Source organism: Gekko japonicus, unplaced genomic scaffold, assembly GCF_001447785.1.
Source record: "Gekko japonicus isolate JY-2015 unplaced genomic scaffold, Gekko_japonicus_V1.1 scaffold19, whole genome shotgun sequence".
NCBI classification, from domain to species: domain Eukaryota; kingdom Metazoa; phylum Chordata; class Lepidosauria; order Squamata; family Gekkonidae; genus Gekko; species Gekko japonicus.
Window position 1 is genome coordinate 199,980 of NW_015164664.1, and position 16,837 is coordinate 216,816.

Sequence of the window (16,837 nt, forward strand, 5' to 3'; positions counted from 1 at the left end):
TTATTGGATTTTGTTAATGGAAAACTGACGGCTTGGACTGCAGGAAGAAATCACACTTTGTAAATGCATAGAGTTAATTGAAATAATTTATGGTGTTAACCTGTTTGGTTACCATCTTTTGTAGGAAGTGCTGTGTTACAGAGAATTTTTTAAAAATAGTAGGTTAGGTGGGGAGATGGCATTGGCCGTTTGGCTGTCTTAGTCTCTGTGAATAAATGGCCAGGATCTTTAACGGCCTTAAAAACTGGGTATTTTTTTTCTACTGGCCCAGAACCTGGCCTTCAGAAGTTGACACCCATCAGAACTAGAGGGAGAAGCTGGGAAATGGTCTGGAGCTTGCATATATAAAAGGTTTACATGATTTTAGAGTTTGGAGCCATGTCTGCAGCATGAATTAAAGACTGAAAAAGTAACACAGAACAGTGAATTGACTGAAGTATCCTTGGATTATAGTTGATTTCTTGGGGGCCCTGGAACAGGATTGGTGGCTGAAGTGTCTGCTTATAAGAACATTCTTTCAGTATATTTGTAAATAAAACAAATATTACAAAGGCATCCTAAATCTCTAGTTCTGTCTCATCCAAAAGAAACAAAACCCTAAGGCATTGCCCTTGGAAATTCAATAGTATTTTTCACCAGCTGTCAAGAGGACCCTACCCACAATAAAGAACCCTTACAACTCCTGGGATCCTCCACCCAAGCTCTCGCCAGTGGGACAGAATTGGCACAGCAAAGCACAGAATGAAGTGCAAACAGCCAAGCACTGTAATCAATGTTAGGGTTTGCCATCACAATTGACAGAGGCTGGCAGCTACATTGGCAAAGCATGTAATTAAACGTTTCCGTCTTTGGAAAGCAATTGAGCCAGCATTTTATCACTTCGGTATGGAAGCTAATGGTGCCTTCGAACCTTCATCTAATTCTATTAATAGATAATAAATCTCACTTCAGCAGAGGCAAAGCCAGAGAGGGTCAAGTTTGCCTGGCCTCAGCCCCAACTGAAAAGCTGCACCCGCTCCTATGCAGCGTAGCCTAGGTTACTGCAGGATAAGGGGGGGGGGGCCTAGAAGGGGCAAACACTGCCTGTGACTGGCAGAAGCTAACCTCCCCCCCAATCATGATCAGCTTCCCTTCCTCTAGCTAATCTCTGACTGTTCTGCTAGGAAGCCAAATACAAAGTCCTTGGGTCAAGCGAACTGCAGAAGACAAGGCAGTAAACTTGTTTTTGGTCTACCACCAGTTTAGACTGCAGGTGAGAGAATCACACAATTGAATCCTTCTGCATTAAACCCCTTCCCCATGCAAAATTCGTTTTCTATAAGCAGGGAATTTTTCCTGTGGAGGATTCCACCCCTAGTGCCACCACCCCGCCTTTACAGGGTAAAGAGATACATCCAAATACAAATTTGCTATCTCAACTGCTATTCATTAGAAGACGATACCACTCTGATGGCAGAAAGTGAAGAGGACCTAAAGAGCCTCTTGCTCAGGGTAAAAGAGGAGAGCGCAAAAGTGGGCTTGAAGCTCAACATCAAAAAAACTAAGATCATGGCATCTGGCCCCAACACTCCTTGGCAAATAGAAGGGGAAGTCGTGGAAGTAGTGACAGACTTCACGTTCCTTGGATCCCAGATCACCGCAGACTGTGACAGCATCCATGAAATTAAAAGACGCCTGCTCCTTGGGAGGAAAGCGATGGCGAACCTAAACAGCATGATAAAAAGTAGAGACATCACCCTGCCAACAAAAGTCCGCATGGTCAAAGCAATGGTATTCCCAGTAGTCATGTATGGCTGCGAGAGTTGGACTATAAAGAAGGCTGAGCGCCGAAGAATAGATTCTTTTGAACTATGGTGCTAGAGAAGACTCTTGGACTGCAAGAAGAACAAATCAGTCAATCCTAAAAGAAATCAACCCTGACTGTTCCCTGGAAGGCCAGATAATGAAACTGAAGCTCAAATACTTTGGCCACCAAATGAGAAGGGAGCACTCACTGGAGAAGACCCTGATGCTGGGAAAGATTGAAGGTCAAAGAAGACGGGGACGGCAAAGGATGAGATGGTTAGACAGTGTCATAGATGAAACGAACATGAAATTGAGCAAACTTCAGAGGACGGCGGAAGACCGGAAGGCCTGGTGGGAGCTGGTCCATGGGGTCGCGAAGAGTCGGACTCGACTGTGCGACTGAACAACAAAGAATTCATTAGAAGAATTCATTAGTGGGAGGGGGGTTATGAGTCTACTTGGGACTGCAGAAGCCTGAGGTTATATCTTATATAATTAAAGTTCCTTCATTTGAACAGAATTGGATTTTAAGTGCCAGGTGCCCAACTGTTCATCTAGGATTTTGATTCAAGGGTGATTTTCTGTTCAAAACAAGAGAGGTTACCTCTGTCTGAGGTAGCAGCATCTAACCAAGCAATTCTTGCACTTCACAGACACTTCACAGACACAAATCCACTTTTTCATTTGTATCTGACAAAGGGAGCTTTGACTCACAAAAACGTATACCCTGGGAAATGTTCATGGTCTTTAAGGTGCTGCTGAACTTCAATGTTATTGTTTTGCCTAGCGGTGTGGTGGTAACAGAGAAGCTGCTAAGCAGCTGTAGGAATTACAATTGTGTAGAAGTGCGAAATGCTGGCCTGGATGAATCACAAGCGGGAATCAAGATTGCTGGGGAAAAGATCAACAACCTCAGATATGCAGATGATACCACTCTAATGGCTGAAAGTGAAGAGGATCTAAAGAACCTCTTGCTCAGAGTAAAAGAGGAGAGCGCAAAAGTGGGCTTGAAGCTCAACATCAAAAAAACTAAGTTCATGGCATCCGGCCCCATCACTCCTTGGCAAATAGAAGGGGAAGCTGTGGAAGTAGTGACAGACTTCACGTTCCTGGGATCCCAGATCACCGCAGACTGTGACTGCAGCCATGAAATTAAAAGACGCCTGCTCCTTGGGAGGAAAGCGATGGCGAACCTAAACAGCATGATAAAAAGTAGAGACATCACCCTGCCAACAAAAGTCCGCATGGTCAAAGCAATGGTATTCCCAGTAGTCATGTATGGCTGCGAGAGCTGGACTATAAGGAAGGCCGAGCGCCGAAGAATAGATTCTTTTGAACTATGGTGCTGGAGGAGACTCTTGAGAGTCCCTTGGACTGCAAGAAGAACAAATCAGTCAATCCTCAAAGAAATCAACCCTGACTGTTCCCTGGAAGGCCAGATAATGAAACTGAAGCTCAAATACTTTGGCCACCAAATGAGAAGGGAGCACTCACTGGAGAAGACCCTGATGCTTGGAAAGATTGAAGGTCAAAGAAGACGGGGACGGCAAAGGATGAGATGGTTAGACAGTGTCATCGATGCAACGAACATGAAGTTGAGCCAACTTCAGAGGACGGCAGAAGACCGGAAGGCCTGGAGAGAGCTCGTCCATGGGGTCGCGAAGAGTCGGACTCGACTGTGCGACTGAACAACAAAAGAAGTGGAAACAGGCCATTCTGGATTCCTGCTCCAAAACAGCATCTGAAGAGCACAGGATTCCAACAAATGTGGAGGAAAGGAGAATGGCGGGGCGAGGAGGAAATGCAGTCAATAAAATACTGTATTCTCCCCTTTAGAATGTCTCTTATGTTTAGTTAATAGCATTTATATAGTAGCAGCAAGACAAGTGATTGCAAAGAATTGGAAAGAAGTTGAGGAACTGACGATTAATCATTGGAGGGAAAGGATGAACAATATAATAATTTTAGAGTATCTTACAATGAAGATACATAGAATGAATGGGTCAAAGGTTAAGGACCAAGAGGAGGACTGGTTTAAACGGATGGCGGGGTATTTGGGAAAGTTTAAAAAATTTGGGGTGATTAGTCAGTTAATAGGAAATTGAGAGGTTAATTTGATTATAAGATTAAGAGGAAAGGTTAATAGTGGAATAGAGTTCTACGGAGATTGATTGTGATATAATACTGTATGGAATTTTATTTATGTCTCTAATGCCTGGAAGTTGCACATGGGTGGTGTTGGTGTTGGATTTTTTTATGAAATAAAAACATTTAAAAAAATAGCATTTATATAGCTTTAAGAAGCTAAAAAGCCACAAAGAGTGCCAATTTAAGACACATAAGCTGTAAAAATATGCTTTGGGGATTTGTAAAACTTCTTGGCTATCTTAAGAATGGGTAGCTGTCTTCAGTTTATATGAGTTTGGGCCAATCCTAGCACATTCTCCAAGATGACCACAACTATCAACCTTAACTACATGGGGAAGTCAAGACAATAATATGCATTAACCAGAGATGTTGAACTAATTTGTTACAAGGGACGGATCTGACATAAATGTCACTTTGTTGGGCCAGGCCATGTGTGCCATAAAATGTCATGCCAGGCACCAGAGATATAAACTGTATATAAAGGACAGCAGCTGGTAAGGTCCAGGTTGGTGTATCCTCACTGCAAGACCCATTGGGCTGGGAGGGCGTGCAGAGGAAAACCCATACGGGTGGACTGAAGAGCCAGCAGTGCAGCACTGGGCAGATGCTCCCAAGATACTTGCCTGCTGCAGATGAGGTTGTGCTGCCATGCTGAAGCCACAATCGGAGTGGCTCCACTCACTCCACACACACACCCCGAGTAGTCTCCTGTTCCCTCCCTTGCACTCATTGCTCGTGGGCCACATAAGAGCCCCGGGCCTTATGTTTGACACCCCTGCATTACACATTGCTCTCTGTAGGTGGTGTCTTCTGGGTACCACCACCACCACCTAACAGAACATCACCATCAGTCCAATAGTTGGAAGGCACATGATGGAGCTACCTTGCAGAAGCTAAGCAGACCTGGCTTTTATCTGTGCATGAATGGGAGACCACTTGGAACACCTCCACCCCCACCCTATGAATGCCACTGATCCATGATGGAAGAAAGGCAGGACGCTAATGCCATTAAGTCAATAAATTAAAAAAAAATCAGGAAGAAAATGTTTAGAGTTCACCTATATCTTGCCTGAAAGGCCTTTGAAGCCAGGGTGGGCCAAGGGTCCACAACACAGGAAAACTGGCGGTGGTTACATCAGCATTTTAGCCAAGACATCCTGTTTGTTATAAAGCATTCAGAAGCACAAAGAAAAAACCTGGGGCAGAGCCAAGATGGTTTCCCTTTGGTTGTGAGGAAGGCTACTTCCATATAGAGGTTTATCTCTGTTTCAGCAGCCAAACTATAGTGCATTTTTTTTAGTATCTGCATGACATTATGGTCTAATCATGTCACAATCATCCTTCCCCTATCCATGGTGAGCTCTTCTCTAACCTACTCCAGTTCTTGGGAGAAGAGTGTTATCAATGTACAATATCAGGCAGTCTTGTAAGGAGAGTCTGCATTATCTGCTATCTTGTGGCCACCATTTCTCACCATATGACCAGAGAGTATTTTTCAGGCTTAAAAAAACAAAACAAAACAATAATTGCTAGATCATTGTAGTGTTATAGCAATCTATCACCACAATATATAGTGTTGTAGCAATCTATTACCACAATCTGAATTCACAGCTTTTACTTAAAAAGCATTTAATTATAATACTATAGTGATCTAGCATTTACCAATTTTTATAATACTAGTGGTCTAACCTTTAAAAAAAACCCACCAGTCCTCTGGTGGCACAGGAAGGGGAACGGGGGAGATGGCAGCCACAGGAGGCTGAGGCAAGAAAAAGCATTGGGGAAACTGTTCCGTAGATGCTCCATTGCCACTGTAAATGCTTCTATATTCACGAGCTGCAGTGAGAGCTGCATACAGAACTGTCACCCCACAGAAGCATAACCTTCAGAAACACAGAGGACTGTCAGTGCGGGAACCTTTCTGCGAGGGGTGCTCCATGCGTTTCAAAGTCCCCCTCAAATGGCAAAATACACAAGACAAACTGCCCCCCCACCCTTCTTTTTTATTTCTGTAAGTACTTTTTTGCTGGGTTTGTTTCCATCACACTAAGCCTGCTCTGGAGGACAATCAAAGACAACAAGCAGGCCATAGCAACGGCACTCCGTCTGCTGCTCGCACTGTCCATTATAACGGAGAAGTAGACACAACAGGGAGACCGTGGGCACTCATGAGGCAAAACTCATTAGACAGTGAGATGCACCTTCAGGGCTCACCAGCTAGAAATGGTTGCTCGGAGGGAAGCTGGTGCCTCAAGGATGCCCTCAGCATTCCAGCTCCCCCTTCTCTCACAGTCTATTCCAGCTGCCCCCTCAACACCAGTGTTCCCTCTTAGCTGAGTTAGTGTGAACTAGCTCACAGTCTTTTAGCCTCTGGCTCACACATTTTTGTCTTAGTTCAAGAAGGATGGCTCCAGAGCAAACTAATTTATGCAGTAGCCAAATCGCTCACTCACAACTTTAATGCCAGTAGCTCACAAAGTAGAATTTTTGCTCACAAGACTCCACAGCTTAGAGGGAGCATTGCTCAGCCCCCTTGTTGATGTTCACATAGGCTTGCACTATGTGAAGCAGCCTAGGCCACACCTTCTCAATTCCCCTTACCGCAGGTGAGACAAAACCAGACCCGTCTCACTGCTTGAAATGTCAAAACAACAAGAGTGACCAGCAGGATAAGATTTGCCACCCAGAGCATATCTGCATGGCGCTGTGACAGACTGGAGCATCACCCTGCCAATTCACACTTTGTAAATGACAGCAGAACTGACTCATAGAAACAGTGGCACTCCACTGAGTGACGGTTAAGAAGCAAAAGGTGTCGCTGACAGAGTCACCTATGCATGAATTGATGGGGGTAAAAGTCCTGGAGAGCAAAGAACAACAAAAGCAGAGAAGGCCAATTACATCAGCCAAGTCACTGAAGAGGAAAAGCTACTGCCTCCTCCATCTGCTGCTGATCCCTGCACAGCTGCCCCACTCCTGCCCAATTCTTCTCTTCCCCTTACCTCACCTTGACTAGTAGGTGAAGGGTTTAAGGAGGGGGGAAGGAAATTCTCACGCTAGTGATATGGCAAGATCTCGAAGCTCAGTGATCCTCAAACGGTGAGCGTGTGAGACTTTGGGATGACTCACCACCTTCCAGGTTACATGGCATTTGGGATCAATGCTTGACAGGAATTAAGTGCAACTTTGGCCAGAGCAGTGAGGCAGATCCCAATTCATTTATCTGTCTACCTGGTATTAATCTGGAATTTTTATCCTGTCTTTCTTCCAAAGCTCAGGGTTGGATACACGTTTCACCTTTTCCCATTTTTCACTCCATTCCATTGAGTGGTCCTGTCTTTGCAATACTTGGAGCCAATGCCTAAGCCTCCGGATGCCCACTTGCAGGCTCCTTCCTACATCTCTCTTGTAAATGTGGTACCCACTTCCTACATCTCTCTTGTAAATGTGGTACCCATTTGAAGTGGAGCCAGAAGCCAAGCTAGAAATATTTTACAGCACCTCCAAGGGGGGAAAAAGCCTTAGTCCTCACCCCAACCTGAAACTAAAGTATGTGTATCTACATTTATGCACACCCATTCCCCAGTATCCTGTATCTGACATTTCCCCTGCTGTCAGCTCTTAAATTGTAACCTCCTTGGAACAGAAACCTGCCCTTTTCTTTGTTTGCTAATGTTACTCTGTACAGCGCAATTTGTCTCCTCTCCTCTCCCACATTTTTGGAAGAGATCTCTTTTGCAACTTTGAAGGATTTCAGTCCAATGTGCACAACACCTGGAAACCTAGAGGAACTAATCTCGGATGCCATGCTAATGCAGTCTGCTTTAAAGTCAGCTGTTTTGTAAAAAACATCTGAAACTGAGTGCCACAGAAAAGCTCTGAGTATCTAATTGGGAAGAAGAGTCTATCATCTGCACATGAAAACATGGTTCTCTTTCATCATTTAGGCCATTAAAATCTTGTATACTCACTGCAGGCTCACATTAGGCTCAATGATAGCAAGCAGAACTGAAATAGCCCTCATTCCCTTCCAAAAAGTCAGCACCCCCCACAGGGCTATCCATCAGACCCACACAGGCAGACCACAGTTTGCCACACAGTAAGAGCAAATACATACATGAAGCAGCCTTACACCAAATCTATTCAAGATCATGATTGCCTGCTCTGACAGGCAGCAGCTCTCCAGGGCTTAGGCAGATGACTTTCACATCACCCACTTCCTGATCCTTTTAACTGGAGATGCCAGCTGGGACTTGAACCTGGGACATCTGCATGCAAAGCAGATGCTTTGCTGCACAGTATCTCCGCACACCGCATGGTATCTCTGGAAGGCCAAACAGCCTGCACCCCATTCAGATAAGCAGGTCAAGCCTCCCAATGTATGGGAAGGCACCTATGGCATGCTACTATTCTCAGATGAGAACAGTCCTGGATCATTCATTTATATGGGGCCAAAGAGCAGTTGGCAGCCCTCTCCATCCAAATATTCTCAACACTCTCTTTGGCAGACCTCCAGGAAAGTGGCACAACAAGTCCTGACTCCTGGCCCAGTCCTTAACTTATTCCCCCCTTCATGTCTGAGCCCAAGTTCATAAGAACAAAAGATCATCAGGTGCTTCTGTCTTCTGGGGTTATTAGCAGGGCATGCCTCAGCTTACAAGAAAATCAGGGCAAGGATGCCTCTAGGCCCTTTTCTGTCTGCTCTGCAGAGAGAGAGAGAGAGAGAGAGAGAGAGAGAGAGAGAGAGAGAGAGCGAGCGCGAGCGCGCAAGCGCACCATGAGAGAGAGAGAGAGAGAGAGAGAGAGAGAGGGCTCCTCATCACCCACAATTGCCCCAGGCACCATGGGAAGGGATGGGGCAGGTCCTATTCTGGCAAGGTAGTTCACACAGTTCCGAAGCAGGAAGGGGCAACAGCATCTTCTCCAAAAGCACTTTGAGCCTTTGCAGCCAGCGACAACAGAGCTTCATTCATCTGAAGCCCAGGCGTGAACGCAAACAGAGCAGTTGACCTGTGCTCAGTAAAGCGAAAACCGCTTTGATGGCTTCCTTCAACCCAAGAGGGTGTTTGCGTGAACACAGTCTCAGACTCTTCCCCTGCAACAGAAGAACTGGTCAGCCCATGTCTGGAAGAACAGGGTAGGAAGGAACAAAAACAGCAACAAGAAAAACTGTGCAGCCTCAAACCAGAGGGAGCCAGGTAGGAGAAGAAAGGAGGGTTTGGCTGTTTTCCAGAGCCATTGCCTGATTACTGTCAAGCACCTAACTACAGAGATATTCTAGGGACAGCAGAAACCAGAAGGCAAGCTATCCAGCGGCAGGCATCAGTAAACAGCTCCCCTCCTCAGTCTACTGGTGCCTGGGCAGTGCTGTGTAGAGACACAACCCGCCCCCTTTCCTCTGCTTCTGAAGTGCTTCTTTTTACCTCCAGCATGCCCTACAACATTGCTTGCACAAGAGGAGAGGAAGACAGGCACACATGCATACATGCACAGGATATGCTATACATGGGTGGGGGGGCAACACTCCCCACCTCCTGGATCCCACAGCTTGAGGTGCCCGCAGGTAACAATAGGAGGAAACAGGCAGGGTGGGGGTCCTGAAACTTGCACTGTGGGCTCCCTTTAAACCAGCTCCAGCACCCCACTGTGCCACTCCCCATCCTGGAGGCATCTATTCTTGTTGCATGTCCTGTTCTAAATACAGACATGGGAAACAGAAATGCTGAACGGGTACCTCCCACCCATGGGGTCTGAGGACTACCACCGCTGCCATTACTGTGGCTAAGGGGCAAATTAAAGTCTGCAGTACAGAGGCATCCAGGCTTCTGACAACTTCCCATGTGTGCAAACAGCCCGTTATTCAGACCAGGATCTCAGAGGGAATCCTCTTACCTCTCTCCCATAACATTGCACCAGCTCTGTCCTGCACTCCCAACTCTGGGCTGAAGGAGAAGCTGGAAACCACTTTTTAGAATCTAGATTGCACAAGAGCAAAGCAGAAGGGATCAAGGGGCAAGAATTGGCACTTGCTTCTCTTCGGAAGCACCAAAATGCCTCTGACTGGACTAACCATTATAGTCAGATGTGCCGATTAGCACCAAGGGCTGTTCTGGATACAGCTCAGGGTTCTTCCCCCAATCCTTTTGTTTACTTACTGAGCAAGAAACTGGACAAGGTATGTCTGAGGGACTGAGTCAATAGATCTGATCAGGGAAGGCAGCTAAGATACATGGTGATGTGAACACCCCAAGCCATTCCCAAGCTGAGGGAGGAGGGCATCAGATCACAGCCTGGAATACTGACTGAGACCCACACAACTGACTTGGCAAGAGACACACAGCCAAGTACATCCTGGCCTCCCTTCCAGGAACCAGCTCAGCTCGGAGTTTGGAGCAACACTATCTCACCCACCCCCAATTTAAGGGATCCTTTTGTCAACCAGCAGCCTGGCAATCCACACCTACCTGCTTGCCTTCCAACCCTTCCAGACTGCAGGGATCAGTTCCTCTGGAGGTAATGGCCGTAGGAGAGTGGTGTGGTGGTTAAAAGTATCGGACTAGTATCTGGGAGACCCAGGATCGAATCTGCACTTGTGCCATGGGTGTTCACTGGGTGACCTTGGGTCAATCACACACTCTCAGCCTGACCTACCTCACAGGGCTGTTGTGAGAATAAAATGCAGACAAGGAGAATAATGTAAGCCGCTTTGGGTCCTCATTAGGAGAGAAAGGCAGGGTACAAAAAATAAACAAATGTCTATGGGGAGCAAATGTACTGTGACAGTCCACCAGCTTCGGGTCTGCAAGTCTCCAGCAGACACAGGCATCTACCTAAGCCATAATCTTCCTTGCCTTGCCCAAAAAACATCAATATCTTTTCCTTGCTCCAACCCCGGCCTCTCTCAGAGACCTCCGACTCATCCCCTTTGGCCAGCAGGCGACTTCTCCTTGCCTATGGCCCTGCCAGCCTCCTGTTCCCCACCGGACTCAGCCCCAAAACCCCAAAGGGCGACTGAGCACCAGGACGCCTGCCATCACACGAGGAGGGCAAAACAGCAACAGTTTGGAGAAGCTTCCGCAAGCACCCATAAGTTCCCAGCGCAGAGATTCTACAGGTGTAGCTTTCCTCCCCTCCCCTCAGTGGCTGAACTTCTGCCTGATGAGAAGCTCTGAAAGGGGGGGGGGGGTGAGCCTGACCAGGGCTGACGCAACCAGGAGCTCCGCTTGCCAGAAGCGACAACTAGGCAAAGGGGGACCCGCGATCATCCATCCTCCCTCGCTCGCAATCAATCGGTGTTATACCCCCTCCCCGGCAACCCGAAACCGAGCCCAGTTCCACCGCTCTTTCTTCTCACCCACCAAAAGCGCGCAGCTCCGCTGTTTCCCGCACCTAGAAAGCAAATGAATGAGCGGAGCGCGGGAGACTGGCGGATCTCCCTGGGAGGAAGCTGGGGAGGCGTTCCTTCAAAGCGCCCTCCTCCGGGCGGGCCGATCGGCCTCGCACTTTGGGGCGGGGGGTTGCCGAGAGAGCCCCAAGCCTGGTTCCGGGGTAAAGGAGACAAGTCGCTCGCGTGGGATTCACACGTGGTCTAGGGCCCAAACAGACGCATGTCTGCTCCCTGCTCTCCCAGGACTCCTTCTGGAGTTCTTCCTTCACTCTTCCCTGCCCTGCAGTCTCTTAATTCACCACTTCTTCTGTACCCAAATCGTAGGAAGCCTTCTGACATCTTAAAGTGGACTTAGGTTCCTTGTAAGACTGGGGAAGTTTTTATGGGCTCCACCGGTTGCGTCCCTTGCAGTCTTATTTCTGAAGATTTAAGGTTGCAGGTCTATCCACAGACCTGGGAGTAAGCTTTACATAATTCATTGGGCATTTCTTCCATATTATTAACATGCATTGGGCCAGATCACAGAATTAGCTTCACCCTGAGGGGGGGGGGGGGATCAGTTGGTGACAGTCAGCATGGGAAAAGGAGATGAGAGGAACCTGGGAGAGGAGCAGAAGGCAAATAGCCAAGACAGCACAAGTCAACCAGAGAAGGCACATAACAAAACAGACCAAGGATGCATCCACATATCACTGGCTGTTGGGCAGGCCTTCACAACGGGATTTCCTTTTGTAGACAAGACCAGCCAGGAGGTGAACAATTGTTCAAGCACAGCAGTAGTGCAATATCCAATTATAGCTGTGTGGATGCAGCTTTGATAAGACTCTTCTTGGAAGGTACATTCAAAAACCACCATGCAACAGCAAAAGAACACTAAGCCCACACAGCATCCTTGCTTCCATCATGGACACCTCCCATGTAGTTGCAGCATGCTTGTGGGACTTCTAACTTGCACAAGATGAAGCATCATGCAGGCATTTGGAGTGTGGCTTAGCCTGCCCTCACCTGAATTGTTGCCCTAAGGGTTGTACTGTAGAAGATGCTGCTGCTGGGAACATTCTCCCTGATAATTAGTGGGTGTGTCAGTCCTCATTAAGTCTCTCCCCCCTCCACACACACACCTTTTACAAGTTCTGGTAAGCAGCCCAGAGAAGCTGCATTGGAAGCAACTCTGATACTACTGAATCAACCCAAAAAGCAGTTGTCAGCATTTTACTGCTCTTGTTCCTGTGCCTTTAACATTAACATCCCATGCAAAAATTAATTTATCATTACTGTTATTTCCTAGCCAGGAAAAGTGTTACCCCTATCATTTCTGCATGTCTGGTTAATGTTTAAAAGGTCCAGAAGTAAGACCAGTTTTTAAAAGTTGGCAAGCCCATCCAGGAAGAGCCAGCACAGGTGAGCCAGTGTGTTGGAAACAGAACCCCTTTCTTCATTTAGTGTGAAGAAATCTCCCTGTAGGCAGTGCTGGCCTCTTGTCTTTTCAATGCGTGTTTCCTAGCATTCCTGTCTGGGTGCGTGCCCAGATAGCGACAAGGCGAGCCTAGAGGGCTACACAGAGTGCAGATTGTACCAAACTACATTACCCAAGATGCTCTGCTGCCACTGATGCAAGCTCTCACCTGCTGTCATCAGCACCTTCAGTGCAGATGCCAAGCTCCTGTCACTGCCAGCAGGTGTATACTGTAGAACATGAGAACATAAGAGACGCCAATGTTGGATCAGGCCAAAGGCCCATCCAGTCCAACACTCTGTGTCACACAGTGGCCAGAAATACCAGTGCCACCAGGAGGTCCACCAGTGGGGCCAGGACATTAGAAGCCCTCCCACTGTTGACCCCCCCCCACAAGCACCAAGAAGACAGAGCATCACTTGCCCCAGAGCCCCTATCTATACCTTGTGGCTAATAGCCACTGATGGACCTCTGCTCCATATGCTTATCTAATTCCCTTTTGAAGCCATCCATGCTTGTAGCCGTATCCCACAGTGGCCAGAAATACCAGTGCCATCAGGAGGTCCACCAGTGGGGCCAGGACATTAGAAGCCCTCCCACTGTTGACCCCCCCCCAAGCACCAAGATGACAGAGCATCACTTGCCCCAGAGTCCCTATCTATACCTTGTGGCTAATAGCCACTGATGGACCTCTGCTCCATATGCTTATCTAATTCCCTTTTGAAGCCGTCCATGCTTGTAGCTGCCACCACTTCCTGTGGCAGTGAATTCCAAGTGTTAATCACTCTTTGGGTGAAGAAGTACTTCCTTTTATCCGTTCTAACCCGACCGCTCAGCAATTTCATGGAGTGCCCACGGGTTCTTGTATTGTGAGAAAGGGAGAAAAGTACCTCTTTCTCTACCTGCTCTTTCCCATGCATAATCTTATAAACCTCAATCATGTCACCCCTCAGTCGTCGTTTCTCCAAGCTAAAGAGCCCTAAGCGCCTTAACCGTTCCTCATAGGGAAAGTGTTCCAACCCTTTTATCATTCGAGTTGCTCTTTTCTGCACTTTTTCCAAAGCTATAATATCCTTTTTAAGGTGTGGTGACCAGAATTGCACACAGTATTCCAGATGAGGTCGCACCATTGATTTATATAGCGGCATTATGATATTGGCTGATCTGTTTACAATACCCTTCCTAATAATCCCCAGCATAGCATTGGCCTTCTTTATTGCAGTCACACACTGTCTCGACATTTTCAGTGAGTTATCTACTACAACTCCAAGATCTCTCTCTTGATCTGTCTCTGCCAGTTCAGACCCCATCAACGTGTATTTATAGTTAGGATTTTTGGCTCCAATGTGCATCACCTTGCACTTGGCCACATTGAACCCCATTTGCCATGTTGACGCCCACTCGCCCAACTTTGACAGATCCCTTTGGAGTGCCTCACAATCCTCACTGGTTTTCACCACCCTGAACAACTTCGTATCATCCGCAAATTTAGCCACTTCACTGCTTACTCCCAACTCCAAATCATTAATGAACAAGTTAAAAAGCAGTGGACCAAGTACTGATCCCTGTGGTACCCCACTGCTTACACCCCTCCACTGGGAGAACTGCCCATTTATACTCACTCTCTGTTTTCTATTAATTAGCCAGTTTTTGATCCATAAAAGGACTTGTCCTTTTATCCCATGATTTTTGAGCTTGCTTAGGAGCCTTTGATGAGGAACTTTATCAAAAGCTTTCTGGAAGTCAAGGTAAACAATATCTATTGGATCCCCCTTGTCCACATGTTTGTTCACCCCCTCAAAGAACATTAACAGGTTAGTGAGACAAGATCTTCCCTTACAGAACCCATGTTGAGTCTGCCTCAATAGGTTTTGTTCATCTATGTGCCTACTAATTCTTTCCTTAATAATGGTTTCCACCAATTTACCCGGTATCGACGTCAGACTGACAGGCCTGTAATTTCCCGGATCTCCTCTGGAACCCTTTTTAAAGATGGGAGTGACATTAGCTACCTTCCAGTCCTCAGGAATGGAGGCTGATTTTAAGGAGAGATTACATATTTTTGTCAGGAGATCCACAAGTTCACAATTGAGTTCTTTCAGAACTCTTGGATGTATGCCATCTGGGCCTGGTGATTTATCAGTTTTTAAGTTGTTTATCAGTTTTAGGACCTCCTCTCTCGTCACCTCAATCTGACTCAGGTCTTTCAACACCCCTCCCGAACTCAGCGGCTCTGGAGTGGGCAAGCACCTCTCATCTTCCACAGTGAAGACGGAGGCAAAAAATGCATTTAGCTTCTCAGCCATTTCCCTATCATCCTTCAGTACTCCTTTTACCCCTTGGTCATCCAAGGGCCCCACTGCCTCCCTGGCTGGTTTCCTGTTTCTAATGTATTTGAAGAAAGTTTTATTGTTGGTCTTTACATTTTTTGCTATATGCTCCTCATATTCCCTTTTTGCATGCCTGACCACAGACTTGCATTTTATTTGCCATAGCCTGTGTTCTGTTTTATCAGCCTCACTGTGACTAGCTTTCCACCGCTTAAAGGAATCCTTTTTACCTTTTACAGCTTCCATTACTTTGTTTGTTAACCATGTAGGCTTTTTCTTATACCTGTTTGTGCCTTTCCTAACCTGCGGAATATATTTTATTTGAGCTTCTAGAATTGTAGTTTTAAACAGTTTCCAAGCTTCCCCAATGGTTTTGACCCTTTCTACTTTTCCCTTCAGTTTCCTCCCCACATGTCCCCTCATATCAGAAAAATTACCCCTTTTAAAGTTAAAAGTGGTTGTGTGAGTCTTTTTGGCCAATTCTCTATTTGTACAAATGTTGAACTCAACAACATTATGATCACTGTTCCCAGGTGGTGCAATCACTTTTACATCTCTCACCAGGTCTTGAGTGTTACTTAGGACCAAATCAAGGATCGCCTCTCCCCTGGTAGGTTCCGTGACCATCTGCTCCATAGCACAGTCATTTAGAGTGTCTAGAAACGCAATCTCTTTTTCTCGACTAGAACACATATTGACCCAATCAATGTGTGGGTAGTTAAAAATCACCTATTACGACACAGTGTTTTTGTCTAGCTGCTATCTTTAATTCATTCATCATTTTATAATCCTCCTCTATCTTTTGGTGGGCGAAAACAAACTCCCAGTGTTAAGTTTCCTTTTGGCCCCCCTATTTCAACCCATAGAATTTCCAGAAGCGAATCCAATTCTCTTAGCCTCTCAATCTTTCTGGACTTTATACCCTCTCTGACATACAGAGCCACCTTGTCCTCTCTTGACTCCTGAAGTGGTTGAGCTGCTCAGAGTAAGACAGACTAGTTGGGTGGAACTCAGCTTCCTGCAGTCCTCAGTCAGGGCTGCCCCTCCTGCAGCTTCCCCTTCTTCAGAGAAGGTGTTACTGACATCTCCTTCCTTGGAGCATTCCTTGCAGCACCTTTCGCAAACTGTGATCTAGGCCTAGCAGCTGTTATTCATGCTGTTGTAAATTTGAGGACAGGCTATACTGTATATATTCAGAATATGGCTCTGGAAGAGTTATGGGAGGGGTGGAGGAGCAGCCACATTAGTCTGAATTCTAACTCAGGATTGGACACCTGAAATAGAGAATCACATTTTCCATTTTTTAATGGTGGCCACAGCCTGTTGCCTAAGGCAGCCACCTTGCTTGCTCTCATTGGGCCAGTCCTGTCCTATCTGTCTTCTCAGGGACATTCCCCCTGCTTCACCCCTTGCACTGATGCAATACACAGGAAACGTTACTAAATAAGTCAAGCCAATAATTTCTTAAAACTCTTTAAGGAGGGAAAGGGACTTTTTTGGGGGGGGGATTCACAGGTTCTACACTAGTAAGAGACACAACTGCAAAGACAATCAACATAAAACACAAACCTTCTACAGAACCTGTCAGGGACTGAATGTAGGACTTTCTGCATGCAAAAGAGGGGCGGTACAGATGACCTATAGCTCATCTTCAACAGTTTGAGTACCCCCTTTCCTTTCAGGATTACTTGGGGCTAAATCTGAGCCACCACTAACCAAGGCTTAGTTCCT

At 46.6% G+C, this 16,837-nt stretch overlaps 1 protein-coding gene across 1 annotated transcript in view; it reads right to left on the bottom strand.

The window, feature by feature from the left end:
* Nucleotides 1-11,363, bottom strand: part of SLC7A3 (solute carrier family 7 (cationic amino acid transporter, y+ system), member 3) — a 26,013-nt gene extending 14,650 nt beyond the window's left edge. The window contains exon 1 of the mRNA XM_015408975.1: nucleotides 11,292-11,363. The gene's annotated coding sequence lies outside the window, so the exon portion shown is untranslated. The remainder of the gene's footprint in view (nucleotides 1-11,291) is intronic.
* Nucleotides 11,364-16,837: the final 5,474 nt, after the last annotated feature.